This window comes from Dipodomys ordii, unplaced genomic scaffold, assembly GCF_000151885.1.
Source record: "Dipodomys ordii isolate 6190 unplaced genomic scaffold, Dord_2.0 Scaffold1, whole genome shotgun sequence".
Classification (NCBI taxonomy): Eukaryota; Metazoa; Chordata; class Mammalia; order Rodentia; family Heteromyidae; genus Dipodomys; species Dipodomys ordii.
This window is the reverse complement of record NW_012267217.1, coordinates 38,618,097-38,633,300: the sequence shown is the minus strand read 5'-3', so window position 1 is coordinate 38,633,300 and position 15,204 is coordinate 38,618,097. Positions and strand designations below refer to the sequence as shown.

General features: G+C 41.3%; 1 protein-coding gene across 3 annotated transcripts in view; it reads right to left on the bottom strand.

Moving 5' to 3' along the window:
* The window catches only part of Cdk15 (cyclin-dependent kinase 15), an 83,250-nt gene that overhangs the window by 20,876 nt on the left and 47,170 nt on the right, over positions 1–15,204 (bottom strand). The gene's annotated exons all lie outside the window — the stretch shown is intronic.

The following is a 15,204-nucleotide window of genomic DNA, read 5'->3' as shown; positions in this document are numbered from 1 at the left end:
ATATAAAGGCTTCGACTACCTGCACGTTTTGGTATTTGAGGTGTACTAGAACAAATCTCTGTGGTGCTGAGAGATGCCATTAATATTTTTCAATTTCAAAAATAACTCCAGACAGGGTCAGTATGATCAAAGTACATTATATGGAAATAGCATGGTGAAAAATCTACTATGTTTTATTTAATACATCAGAATATTTTTTAATTAAGTTTAACTAAAAATTGAAGTTCAGACAGGCACCAGTGGCTCATGCCTGTAATCCAAGCCACTCTAAGGGCTGAGACCTGAGCATTGTGGTTCAGAGCTAACACAGGCAGGAAAGTCTGTGAGATTCTTATCTCCAATTAACCACAGAAAGGCTGAAGCAGTAGAGCTTCAGCTCAAGTGATAAAGTGCCAGCCTTGAGCAAACAAAGCTCAGGGACAACACCCAAGCCCTGAGTTCAAGCCTCAGTGCCAGTACTAAACAAACAAATAAATATATAAACAAATACTTAAATGTATGTTGGATTTCTAGTGCTAGAGTTGTGGATAGAGAAGTGTGATATCAAAATAGCCTAAAAGCTGAAATTCCAGGTACAATCAAATATGACCACAAGGCTGGTGATTTCCAGTTCCAGGTAGATACAAAAGGAAGCAGTAGATTAGAATATCTGCCTTTGTTTTTTAAGTATGTTTATTTTCAAACTACTTTCTGCTGCCTATTTCCAGTTCTTCCCTGGGCAAAGAAATTAACATTTCTTCACTTGGTTTACATCCCAATCACTAATCTACGTAGTAATGAAATCCATTTCAATCTCCCATTTTTCATCTTCCCTTTTTAAGAGTTCTGAAGTGTTTTTGGGGGGGCTTTAACATTGGTCTACGATTTCCAGCTTTAGTGTTATTCATATTGGAAGTTAGATTCATTGGAGTACTGACTGAAGCAAGATAACTCTATAGCCTTGGTGACCCTGTTTCCTCAACCCAAGCTGTTTCCAAATCTGGGAAATGGGAGCCATTTTCCAGTTGTGGGAAAGAGAACATATAATTAAGCATTTGGCTCAAAAATATTAGTCTCATTCCTTTGCTTCCTATTGTCCTTCCTCCCTGTTTCTGCAGAGGTAGCAAGGTCTAAATAGGAGGCTCTGGAAGAGAGCTGGTTATTAGCTTCACCTGCAGAGCTTTTAAAAGCAAGCAGCCCTGGCTCCACCCCCCAGAGAGTCTGATTTAACTAGTCTGGTAGGGTCCAGGCATTGGTTAGTTGTTGTGCTGTTATTATGTCTTTAATGGTCTCCAGATGTCTCTGGTGAGGCTGAGACGGAGGATTGCTGGTCTTGCCAAGAAGGCAGGGTCTAGCACTCACCAGCAACTCGACATGCTCCCCTGAACTTCAGTTCCTCATTTGCAATCATTCAAGTGAGGCTGCTGAGAGAATTCCATTAATCAACATATACAAAAATGGCATTGCTGAACCTCGTATCTGACGCATACTTGATATGTTGTTCCAGGATATGAAAGAGGAAATGTGACAAGGGAGAAATCAGCTCTCATAAACGCTACCAAATAAAACAAAAGGATGACCTGTAAGACTTGTTCTAGGATCCCAGGAGTAACAACTTTTGAACTTGAGGTCCATGTCCTGTGTAGATGGATAGTAAAATTCACCCCACATCTGTTTTGTAGCTGTATTAGCTGAGATAGAGCAACTGATGTGGCCCAGGTCAGTTAGGGAGATGCTAAGGAGCTCAGCCAAAACTGATCTGTGGTCTGCCCTCAAACTCAGGCAGATAACCAATTGCTGAATGACCTTGTATCTCTCCCATCGATTTTTCCCAGTAGTTAAGATGCAGGCAATCAATGTGAGAATAATCCACAAGCAGATAGGCATTTCACACAACACCCTTTCAAGAGGAGACTGTTTCTCTGGCTTCAATAGCCTCTAAAAATAATAGGCCTTGAGGTAGCTTGTTTTCCTGCTCTTTCCAAAGACAGTAGTAAATCATTTTTCCTCTATCTCTTCCCTCTACAGTTCTCTTTAGAAGATGTCTCATTTAAGTTCAATTGGGATTTGGGAAAGGAAAAGCAAAGCAAACTTGCAAAAGAAACTAATAAAAGCAGCATATTTAAATTTCTAAACTAAATGGAGTAAAGTTAAAATGAGAACTGCTGTTGCTATAGCAAATGATAATCCATTTTTTCATACATGTTTAATAGAACTCATTTCACAATTCACTCCAGTTTAAGAATCTTAGTCAACAGAGAATTGTTGGCTGACTGATTAAACATCACTGGGGCATTCTGAGTCTCAGCTCAGGGTAAAACATTTTCCAGTTACTATAGTCTTGCCACAGCTGCCCTAAGGTTATCTTATAGTGTGGTCTACTGAACTATACCTCTGGAATTTCCTGAATACAATACATTCTTGAGATACCATATATTTATATAGTTGATAATGTTGTTAGCCTTGTTTCACTATCTCAAGCAGTAACTTTAAAAGTGTACCACACACATTTGTAGTTTCTTTTCTCCTTCCTGTGCCTCACCCTACCCAAATGCTAGCCCCCTTATGTCTCCAAACGGCTGCCTTTCCCCTTCCTCACTGAGAGCTTGATCAGAAGCTTCCTTAGACTTTGGTTCCAAGGGTCTTGACAAGACTTTATGTTTCTCGGTGCGCATCATCAGCACTTTGGAACGTAGTGTTCTCAGGGACTAGTCTCCTTGGCATTTGAAGCTGGCCTTCCAACTCAGATTTGTGGCCTGTCACTTTTGTAACCCTGCATCACCCAAAACTTTCTGTTGTTCTGAGACTTTATCCTTGGAAACCTGTTTCTAAGGCTCAGAAGAGGAAGGAGAGACTAGACATCACTCCTGGAGAATGGAGAGTGAAGAGAGAGGACCTAGCCTCTTATAGTAGCACCATGGTTAATGTCTGTCTACCAAAGGGTGTCTGAGTTTAGGCAGGCTTTTTAGTGTTAATCATATTTAATGATACATCATTTAACATTTGTCACTTTCTTGTAGGCTCTGTAAGTATTCTAGGGCCACCACAGGTGGGCCCTTAAGAATAACACTAAGAATACACACAACTGGCACAAAATAGTATTCTGTGATATTGTTGTTATGATTGTTTTTCTGCAGTCTATCTGGCTGTTCCTTCTTAGCTTCTGAAGATTCATTTGGGAGGATGATTATTTTTTTGGAGTGGAGGGAGGGGATGGGTGTTAATACTGATCCTGCAGGATTCAGTACTGTCTTTTCTTCTTTCTCTATACCCTTCCTTGGGGGATTAAATTCATAGCTGGGGCTTTGGTGCTAACTTTAAACAAATTACTCCCAATTCTGTATTTCTAGATTAGAACCTTATAATCACAAGCTGTACTTCAAAATTGCTTTTCTTATATTTCCATCTGACTCCAAATGAAAGACCTTATAGTAATGACTATACTATTACCTTCCCCATAAATTGATTCCTTTCCTTTTTTATTTATTGAAGTAAATGGTGCTACCTTACCCAGGAAAACCTAATCAGTTATAACTTCGCATGGACTTTTCCTTGTAGATGCTTTAGATTTGCCTTCTCCTCTCCTTCCTCATTAGTACTGCTCTAGTGGAGACATCCTAATTAGGTTGTCTCCAATATAAAGTGTTGCTTCCAGCCTCACCTACCACCAATTCAATTCTGCATATAGTCTTCTAGACAATTTTTTCTAAAAGTTAAATCATTTCCTTATTTATTTACTTATTGTTTTTTTGGGGGGGGTCCGGTCGTGGGGCCTGAACTCTGGGCCTGGGCGCTGTCCCTCAGCTCTTCAGCTCAAGGCTAGTGCTCTACCACTTGAGTCACAGCGCCACTTCCGGCTTTTTTCTTTTTTGCTTATGTGGTGCTGAGGAATCGAACCCAGAGCCTCAAGCATGTAAGGCAAATGCTTTACCACTGAGCCACCTTCCCAGCTCTCATTTCCCTATTTAAAAACCATCTGATGTCTTCTCTTGGCTAGTAAGATAATGTCCAAACCCTTAGGAAGATGACCTGGCACTTGTCAATGTGGTCCTTGTTCACAATTCCAGTATTTTCTCCAGAGATGGCTCTCCGTCAAGTCAATATTCTAAATGCCCTGTACAATCAATGTGATTGATTGATTAGCAGATACTTCGTTTTTCTACTCTTCTGCATGTAATTCCTTTATTTGGGACCTCCTTTTCCTCTTGCTCACCTGGAGAAAGCCATCTTCCTCCAGTTGATCTTTCTCTGAGTCATTGTGGAGATTCCGTTTATGTCTTGTTCTCTCAAAACCATCCCCAAGTTTCCTAAGTCAAGGGCAACTTTTACTAAGGTCCCTAAAGGTCTTCTGGGATGCTGTTATAATATATTTTTCAGATTGTGTGACTGAATTATTTTTCCATCTAAACTATATTGGTTGAGAGCAGGAATCCATGCTAGATTTCTCTTTTAATTCACTAGTTCTAGAACTTAACATTTAATGAATGTTTGTTGAATGAGTGAGAAAAGTTGATGTTTGAATAAAAATAACACAAATTTACTACATACACCTTACTCTTAAAATGTTAGGTAACTCAAGAGATCCCACTGTGTGTCCATCTCTTTTACAGAGCTGGCATAAGACGCTGGTCCTAATGGTGGAACACAGCCCTGCCTCTGCTTTGAGCCGTTCCCTGGCATGTGGTACCTCCGGGGACTGGGAAAGTCCATTGAAGGATTTTCCTTTGTTTTTAATTTTTTTAAACACTTAAAGAGCATTTATTTAATTTTAATTGACAAATAGGCAGAGTTTCCTATTAGAAAGCAATATTTTAGCTACTTCCCTCACACTTTTTCCTCATCTTAATTACTTTAAGATCATCTACTCCCCCTCTATAAAAACGAATAATTGCCACCAAATAAATTAAAGATGAGCAAACTAAAAATAAATATGGAAACTAGAAGAAACTATTAATGAAGATCAAAGTGGGCTGTGTATCTAAATTAATTTCACTGACTGATGCAGGGGATGGGTTAATAAAGATGTTAATAGGACCTCCCCAGGAGCTTTCGGCAGTGCTGCCCAATGACACAGTAATGAGCCCCGTCGCAGTTTATACATTCTGTGATTGCTGGTGGCTTCATTAGCTGTAGCAAGGGAGGAATGCTGGGGTCCCAGGGCAGCGCTGATGTCACAATCCACAAACACATTTCCAAGTGCATAGTCTGGAAAATAAAGTCTGTGAAAAGACAAAGTAATTTGGAATTGGACCTGGAAAAATATCATTCTCTTGTCTCCAATGTATGGCATTGGTTAAATGACCAAATCACTGTATTTGCTGCTTGATTAGTTAAGGTGATGTGGAATTTTGTTATGAGCACTACTTTGAAGCCCAACAGGTTTAGATAGTCTGAGTCACTCCCTTACTGGCTGGGTGACTCGAGAAAACACACACAGACACACACACACATCTGCACAAATGTGTGTGTATATATATCTTTTTCTCTATAGATATTTCTAGAGGCAGAGCTACATGTCTCAACCTTAGTTTCAACTCTCCTGAGTAAAGAGTAGATATTCATATTGTTCCTACTAGATGAGCTAGATGTGACTTCAAGTAAACTGCTGTAGGCAAAGTGACTCTAACAGTTAGTGCTCAAGGAATTGTAATTATTACCTGGAGGCATAGTGATTAGACATCTAGAGCAGTTTAGGTGTGGGAAACAGTAGGGATCCCTGGAAACCACTTAGGTATTTGAAAACAGAGTCATTTCTTACAATGTGGGAATCTAAGGAATATTTAGGCCCAAACAAGCAAAATGATAAGTAAATTCTGGTGCCATAAGGCATGTCTGATGTCTAGGAGGCCAAGATTTCTAAGGAGCTAAATATAAAAACAGAGGCAGAATCAGTATTCCCACACCTGTCATTGGGCCTGCACCACAGTGAGCCACTGAGCAGCTGAACTACTACACTACATTTAAAAAAAAAAAGAAAAAGAAAAGAAAAGAAAGAAGGAAGAAAGAAAGAAAAGGAAGAAGGAAGGAAGGAAGAACGAAAGGAAGAAAGAAAAGAAAAGGTAGGAAGGCTAACTTTGAGCATCTACTAAAAGCTAGGCAACCATAGCTGGGTGCCAGTGGCTCATACCTGTAATCCTAGCTACTCAGGAAGTTGAGATGAAGATCACAGTTAGAAACTTGTCTTGGACAAAAAAGTTCATGAGACTCTTATCTCTAGTTAATCACCAAAAAGCTGGAAGTAGAACCCTAGTCTTAAGCAAAAAAGTTCAAGGACAGTGTGCAGGCCCAGTGTTCAAGCCCCATGACTGACAAAGCAGTGGATGCCCTTAATTAATGCCTCTCTTACCATTTTTTCCCAAAGTGTAATCCACCAAATAACTCCTTCAGCTAATGTAATCAAGTTGATAGTGAAGTAGGCACTATCTATGATTATGTTCACAGAAGACACAGAGATTTGCTCAGAATCCTTTGAGCCAAAGCATAATAGTTCCTTAACATCCCAATGGGGAAAAGACTGATTTTAGATTTCATTCTTCCCCTGTTCCTTAGTGGTAGAAGGCCTTCACACTGGATGTAAAGTCAAAACAAAACATTCCAAGAGTGAGACTTCACATTGATCCATTGCTCTGGAGTCACTATTCCAGCCTTGTTATTTCTTGCTTCCACCTGGTGGCCAAAAGTTGAAAAAGCAAGCATGCCAAAAATCAACTGGGCATGGGCAGGACCTGTGGGCCCTCTGTGGGCCCCTGAGCCCCTCTGGTGGGGCTTTTTGTACTGTTTTCCCGCCTTTTGATTCCCTCCAGCTTTCTCTAGTGGAAAAGTCATGTGAGATGCTCTTTCCTGGGACAGAAAGAACTGGGATAATCCCAGATGCTTCCCTGCAGCTGAACTCATGTCACCAATCAGGCATGATTTTCAGCAGATATTTCTTAAAAAGTTGGAAGTCCTCTGTGGACTCTATTCCTTCTCTATGGGAACAGGCATCAAAGAGACAGGAGTAAAATGCTTTGCACGCACATCAGGAACTAATTGCCAATTTGGCAAATGCATTGACTAATGTCATGCACTGTTATTTCTAAATCCTCTCCTGTCCTTGACCCCCAGTATCTTGATGTAAACTTGGAACCATTAGTGGAGTAGGATAAACTCTTCTGGTGCCTCAAATGGAATTGAGAGGGATTTAAACTCAGCGCTTTTGAGCGGTGGAATGAACTCAGCAGTACATTAATGCTAGGATTTGAGCTCACGCAGCGTGAGCGCTTTCAAAAACCGTGTTTAAGGAAGCAAACAGAGCCACGACAGACCCTTTCAGGAGAGCAAAAGAAGTTTGAAGAAACAATCAATGACGCGTTAAACTCCACAACTGGGCTGCAATCATGTGGGCAAAAAAAAAAAAAAAAAAAAGGTTCTCTTTATCACAGGATCTTTGCATCTAATGAGATGGTGACTGGACACCTCCAGTGGAGTAAGGCCCCGTTTACTTTAGCTGAGACATGTCCAAATATTTAGCTGATTCTCTGAAAAGCCCTCCATGATTCTGTAGCAAATGAGTTTTTAAGGTATGATCTTATCAGCTCTCCGTTGCCTTTGGGAAACCTATTTAAAGGGGATTTAGAAAAAGAAAAATCAGAAAGCACACATGTTTAACTTTTTGTTCCCTCCAGAACTTTTCGTTTTGTTGTTTGTGCCAGTCTTGGAGGTCGAACTCAGGGCCTGGGCACTGTCCCTGAGCTCTTTTTGCTCAAGGCTAGCATTCTACCATTTGAGTCACAGCTCCACTTCTGGCTTTCTGGTAGTTGATTGGAGGTAAGAGTCTCAGGCATTTTACTGACTGGGCTGGCTTTGAACCTCAATCTTCAGAGCTCAGCCTCTTAAGAAGCTAGGATTATAGGCATGAGCCACTGACACTGGCTTCAGCTTAACTATTTTAATGGTCTTCAGATACCAAGTTTAGGACCAATACCTTGCCAGTTGATAGTTTATCCTCCTTGGATCTAGCTACTGCATTTACAATTGTCTTTCCTCAGAGTTCCAATGGTGAACCCCACATGGTGGTTAGACATGTCCTCTGCTTAGTTGGTCCCTAAATGTCTGAGGCTCAGATGGTAGTTGCCCTAAATGTATTTTCTTGGGAACAGACAGTGAAGATAAAAAGCCTGAAGGAAGTATTTCTATAGTAATCCTCTATTTGAATTCACACAACTTCCTGTCTAAGCAAATCTCAGCCAAGGTGAACGTCAGTTTGCTTGAAGCTTCTAGGATCTTCTGTGCTATGAACCCACTCCATCCTAGTTGGCCATGAAATGGAACTTTAACCTTTCCAAGCTTTCGGAATAGTCGAACCTCCTCCAAGGTTTTTCGGCTTGCTTCCTAGGGTAGTTTACCAAGGCTCACCAAAATTTCCCCCTCCCTCACCTCAGGAGGTCACACACAGCCCCCGTCCCTAGCCAGTTTGATTAATGCGTCTTGGTTAATTGTGTGAAAAATGGCAGCCCTTTTGCAAGTGTGACCAGTTTATTGTTCAGCCAATCACAGGCATCTCAGTTAGCATGTAAAAAGGTGGAGTGATTCGGAGTGGGGAAAGGGAGTGTTCTGGCAACTAAGTCAAAGGAGCATTTTGGGGGGTCACAGAGCAACACCCACTTCTTTGAGGGGATGTTACTATGCTCTGCTAAACCTGTAAACCGCATGCTCAAAGCACTTTTTTTTCTCTTCCCTCTGTTTTCAAGCTTTTTTCCTCCCCCCCCCCATAGTGCAAGCAAGCAAGACACTGGCTACTCTATGGATGGAGTTCACGTCCCAGGGTTTTTAATATTTCACTTTTATATTTCGGTTAGAGAATGATCCTGCTGAGAGTCTGGGAATCTGGGCTCGTCAGAACCCCTCACTGACACTTGGATATATTGCTCTGAAAGCTATCCCAGGAGAAAAGATTAAACAAAAAAAAAGCCTACTTTTCAAAGCCTACTTCTCAATCTGCCCACATCAAAATAAGACAACTGGCCCTTTGAAGTAGAGGACACAGTTCTCAGACAGTTTGCTTCAAGTGGGGAGTGAAGGGGAAGGTAAGAAAGGAGGGAAGGAAGGAAGGAAGGAAGGAAGGAAGGAAGGAAGGAAGGAAGGTAGGAAGGAAGGAAGGAAGAAAGAAAGAAAAGAAGGAAGGGAGACAGACTTTAAAATGATACACTACTGTCACCATCCTAGGTTTAATCAGACACAAAAGTCTGCACTGATGGCTAGAAAGCCTGCAACCTGCTCATCAGAACACCAAGAAAACTGCTAACACGTGGGAGAAACCTGACAGTAGAGTTAGCACTGGGTGATTTCTTTTTTTTCTTTTTTTGGGGGGGTGGGGTGGGGTGGGATGGGGTGGGGTGGTCCTGGGGTGTGAACTCAGGGTCTAGGTACTGTCTCTGCTGAGCTTTTTTTTTTTTTTGCTGGTCTTGGGCTTGAACTTAGGGCTTGGTACTCCCTGAGCTTCTTTTTCTTGTTCTTTTTCTTTTCTTTCTTTCTTTTTTTTTTGGGGGGGGGTCAGTTGTGGGGCTTGAACTCTGGGCTTGGGCGCTGTCCCTGAGCTCTTCAGCTCAAAGTGAGCACTCTACCGCTTAAGCCACAGTGCCACTTCTAGTTTTCTGGTGGTTTATTGGAGATAAGAGTCTCATGGACTTTTCTGCCCAGGCTGGCTTTGAACTGTGATCCTCAGATCTCAGCCTTCTGAGTAGCTAGGATTACAGGTGTGAGCCATCTGTGCCTGGCTTCTGAGCTTCTTTTGATCAAGGCTAGCACTCTATCACCCCATTGCCAGCGTTCTCTAAGTACTGAATTGGAGATAAGAATCTCTTGGACTTTCCTGCCCAGGCTTCAACCTGTGATCCTCAGATCTCAGCCTCCTGAGTAGCTAGGATTACAGGTGTGAGCCACCAGCACCAGCTGTCTATGAGCTTTTGTGCTCAAGACTAGTGCTCTCCCACTTGAGCTCTACTTCTAGATATTTTTTTGTGGTTTATTGGAGATAAAAGTCTCATGGACTTTCCTGCCTAGGATGGCTTTAAAAAGTTATCCTCAGATCTCAGCCTCCTGAGTAACTAGTATTACATGTGTGAGCCTCTGGTGCCCAGCTAGCACTGGGTGATTTTTAATACCTGTAGGAACAGAGCCTGTATTGTTTTTGCAGACATAGTCTAGACAAAGCCTAGAAATGGTGGAGTGGATGTTAATGGGCTTTGATAGTTTTCCCATGCCCAGAGCAATGGGGCTTCCTCAAAGTGGTTGGATAAAGATATGTAAGGAACTAAACAGCACAGAACAATCCAATTTTTAAGATGGGCAAATGAATAGACATTTCTCCAAAAGCATACATATGGCCACTAAGTACATGAAAAATGTTCAGTATCACTAATCATCAAAAAATGCAAATCAAAACCATAATTAGCTGTCACCTAGCTAGTTAGAATGGATTTTATTTTAAAAAAGACAAAAATGATAAATGCTCGCAAGAATGAGGAAAGGGGGGAAGTCTCATATACTACTGGTGAGGATGTAAATTAGCACAGGCATTAAAGAAAACAGTTAGGTGGTTCTTCAAAAATGCTAGGATTAATCCTGGAGTAAGTGGTTTATGCCTGTAATCCTAGCTACTCAGGAAAGTGAGATCTGAGGATTATAGTTCAAAGCCAGGTTAGGCAAGAAAGTCCATGATATTTTTTCCTCTAATTAACTACCAAAACAAAAAGTTAGAGGTGGACCTGTGGTTCAAGTGGTAATGTACTAACTCTGAGCAAAAGAGCTCAGGGACAGTGTCAAGGTTCAAGCCCCAGGACCTGAACAGAACGAAACCCAAACCAACAACAAAAGAAATCCCAAATACTAAAACTAGAATTACGCTATGATCCCCCAATCCCACTACTGCATATGTAGCCAAAGAAACAAAACCAGCATACCATATAGACATCTGCACTTACATGTCTACAGTAGTAACACAATAACTAAGACATGGAATCCATCTAGATATCCATTAACAGAAGAAGATGAAGAAATGTGATACAGCCAGGCATCAGTGGCTCATGCCTATACTCCTAGCTACTCATGAAGCTCCAAAGTCAATCCAACCAGGAAAGTCCATAAAACTTTTATCTCCAATCAACTACCAAAAAAGCGCAAAGTGGAGCTGTAGCTCAAATGATAGTTCAGGGGCAGCACTCAGGCCCTGAGTTCAAGCCCCAGGACTGGCATACATATGCACACACACACACACACACACACACACACACACACACACACAAAAGAAGAAAAGAAAATATGATACACACAGAAATACTATTCAGTCATAGAAAAATGAAATTCTATCATTTGTAGTAATGTGGATGGAACTGGGATAAGTCAGTGGAGTGAATCAGTCAGAAATACACACAAATTTTGATGTGTGAAAGCCAAAAACTTTGTCTCCTAGAAGTAGAGGAGAGAGTTGTGGTTATCAGCATCTGGAAAGTGTGTGGAGGAGATCGGGTCAAAGAAGATGGTTAATGGGTACAGAGGAAGTTAGAAGGAATAATTCATATCTGGGCTGAGGTGTAGAGTGGTAGAGTGCATTCTTAGGACATTCAAGATGCTGGATTCAGTTTCAGCATTGCAAAAAAGGTATAAAGAGGAATAATTTCTCATGTTCTATAGCTCAGCAGGATAACGTCAATTGATAACAACTAACTGAACATTTCAGAATAACTATTAGATCACTGGGATATAGTTGAGTGGATGAGCACTTGCCTAGCACATGTGAGGCCCTGGGTTCAATCCTCAACATCCCCAAAACAAAAACAACAAAATGGCAAATGGAGAGGATTTCTAATGCTCCCAGCACAGAGGAATAATATGCTAACTGATTTGATTATTACACATTACATATATGGACTGAAATATGACACTGTACTCTATAAATATGTACAACTATATGTTAGTTTTTAAATGTACAATTACATTACATTAATGTCCAATGTCCAATGTTAATTGTGCTGGCTGAATGTGAAGTTGGGAGCTTTATTACTACTTGGAATGAGAAGGACAGGAATGGAAGTCTTGTCCAGAATGGTGAAAGCATAGTTCTCCTCTATGACAATTTTCTGGCTCCCATCACCTCTTCTGTTCCCCTTAAATGATTAAAGTTCAAGTGTGTAGCAGCAGCAGCAGCAGCAACTCTGTAATGGGGGTTGGGGAAGCTCAAAAGGGACTTACTGATTCATATAAAGGAGGCTCCTGGAACAGATCTTGATGACCCATTAAGACAGTGCTTAGGATTGAGTTATTAATATAGTTTGATATTGAGCCCAAGATATGCCAGACTGAAGATTTGCAGCAGCAGGGTTAGACATCTTGGCTGTGGCTAAAGTTACAACTCCCTTAGCCTCACCCATAGTCTCGAGCTTCCCAAGCCAATGGAAGCCGCACTCACAAATGAGTACCCAGGTACCAAGGAGAGTGGGTACAAGAGTAGAGAGTCCAAACCCAAGTTCTAGAGACCCACGAATGTAGCACATCTTTCTGTGTTGCGCCACACCCTGTGTAGCACCTAGCAGGTAAGTGCTCAAAACAGTTGACTTCTCTGAATTAAACACTTACTAGAAAAATAACACAAAATGTGAGCCTTCTTGGTGCTAAGCCTGGAGAATTTCTTTGTAAATAAAAATGGCATATTGCTTGGGCTTGGCAGAACAATGAAAAACATAGCAATTTTCTATTTTATTGGAGCCTTGTTACCCTATTTCAACACAGAAATTACAGGGAAACATTTCAGCTAAGTTTCTGTTATTTTCATCAAGATGTTCTATGATTGCCAGGACCCACTTAAAATCCAAATGGGTGAAGTTTGGGAAAACAGCATATGATAATCATGGAAGCTTCATATTTACAGCATCTAAAATGTTTCCTGTGACCCTAAATTTTTGTTCCCATAGGTGGTAGGAAAGTGAGGAAAGTAAGAGGACCAGTGTTTACCTGGATGGAGAATTGGGTGGAGGGGAAAAAGCATAGGCAGGATAGAAAGATGAGAGCCAGGTTCTGGAAACCATGGTAACTGGAGATGGACTATTGCATTTTGAACCACAGTCTCCACAAAAGGCTTTTCCTTTTTCTCTCAATTTCACAGCAAACAGAAAAGGTACTGTTCTAAGCTCTCTGGCTGGGATAACATTTTCCTTATTGTGTTAAATTCAAGCAAAATAGTAAGAAATGGTAACCCATTGTAAGTGAACAAAAAATATAATCATTCATAAAACAGTTGAAAGGATTTTAGTCTGCTGTTAGTTTGTTTGTGTTCTTTTTGTCAGTCGTGGGGCTTGAACTCTGAGCCTGGGCACTGTCCCTCAGCACTTCAGCCCAAGGCTAGTGCTCTACCACTTGAGCCACAGTGTTACTTCTGGCTTTTTCTGTTTATTCCTCATGTGCTGAGGAATTGAACCCAGGGCCTCATGCCTTCAAGGCAAGCACTCTACCACTGAGCCAACTTCCCAGCCCAGTCTGTTGTTAGTTTTATGTAGGATTTAAAAGTAGTAGATGTTATATTAAAAAAAAATGAAAATGTCCCCTGCCTCTTATATCTGTTGTTTCTCCTTCTTCCTTCCTTTCTTTTTATTTATTTATTATTGTGAAAATACTGTACAGAGGGGTTACAATTACATGGACAAGATAATGAGTACATTTCTTATCAAGCATTGTAGCCTCCTCCTTTGTTTCCCCTTCCCATTCTCTCCCCATCCCTTCCCATCCTCTCCTGTCCCCCTCAAATCCTCCCAGCTCCCCGCCCCGTCCTTTCCTTTCTTTAACTAATGGTCTTGGGGCTTGAACTCAGGGCTTGGACACTGTCTCTGAGCTGTTTTTACTCAAGGCTAATGCTGTACCACTTGAGCTACAACTCTACTTCCAACGTGTGTGTGTGTATGTGTGTGCTTAATTAGAGATAAGAGTGTCACAGATTTTACTTCCTAAGCTGGCTTCAAACCAAGATCCTCAGATCTCAGCCTCCTGAGTAGCTAGGATTACAGGCCTGAGCCTTAGTGCCTGGACCATTTCTCCTTCTTTGACAATCGTACTATGTAACCTATAATCTCTATATATAAGCCTCAGCCTACTATGTAAATAAGTGACATGAGCCACTATGCCTGGTCTTTTGTTTTCTTCTTTTTTTTTCTTTTTGTTAGTTGTGGGGCTTGAACTCAGGGCCTGGGTACTGTCCCTGAACCTTTTTGCCCAAGGCTAATGCTCTACCACTTTGAGCCACAGAGCCATTTCCAGTTTTCTGGTGATTAATTGGAGATAAGAGGCTCATTGACTTCGCTGTTTGGCCTGGCTTCGATCTCAGCCTCCTGAGTAGCTAAGATTACAGGTGTGAGCCACTGGCACTTCCTGGGATCTTTTCTTCTTTAATCACTTTTTACTTTCCCTCTAATATTTTGCTCTCAGGAAACCAGGTTACTCAGCTCAAGGCTAGCGCTCTACCACTTGAGCCACAGCGTCACTTCCGGCTTTTTTTCTCTTTTTTTTTTTTTGCTTATGTGGTGCTGAGGAATCGAACCCAGGGCCTCATGCATTGCAAGGCAAACGCTCTAACACTGAGCCACTTTCCCAGCCCATGTAGTCAGTTTTGTAGGACAAAATGAACAAGTGTTGGGTCTAGAACTCCTCTCTGTTGCTTTAGCTTCCCTCCCTGCCCCTCCATTACTTTGTAAGTTCAATAACCTAGCAAGTCAAATCAATGATAGTCAAGGGGCACACAAAGTGAGATCATGCCAGGCACTGGTGGCTCATGCCTATAATCCTAGCTACTCAGGAGGCTGAGATGTGAGACTCGCAGTTCAAAGTCAGCTCAGGCAGGAAAGTCCATGAGATTTATTTCCAATTAACCACCAGAAAACCAGAAGTGGAGCTGTTTCTCAAAGTGGTAGACTGTTAGCCTTAAGCAAAAGAACTCAGAGACAATGCCTAGGCTCTGAGTTCAAGCCCCACAAACCAACAACAACAACAACAAACAGCTATACCATATCCTCACTCAAGGATTTAAAATCATATTGTTCCTTTGAACTACTGGGTATTAGAAATGGCTGTGAAACTCATGGTAACAATAATTCCAAATGACTTTTTAGCTTGCTACTTGTGTTTCACAGTCTCAACTACTATTTTAATATCTTTCTCATAAAAGGGTGAGTCAGGAAATACAGGAATCTAGAAATCTCATTT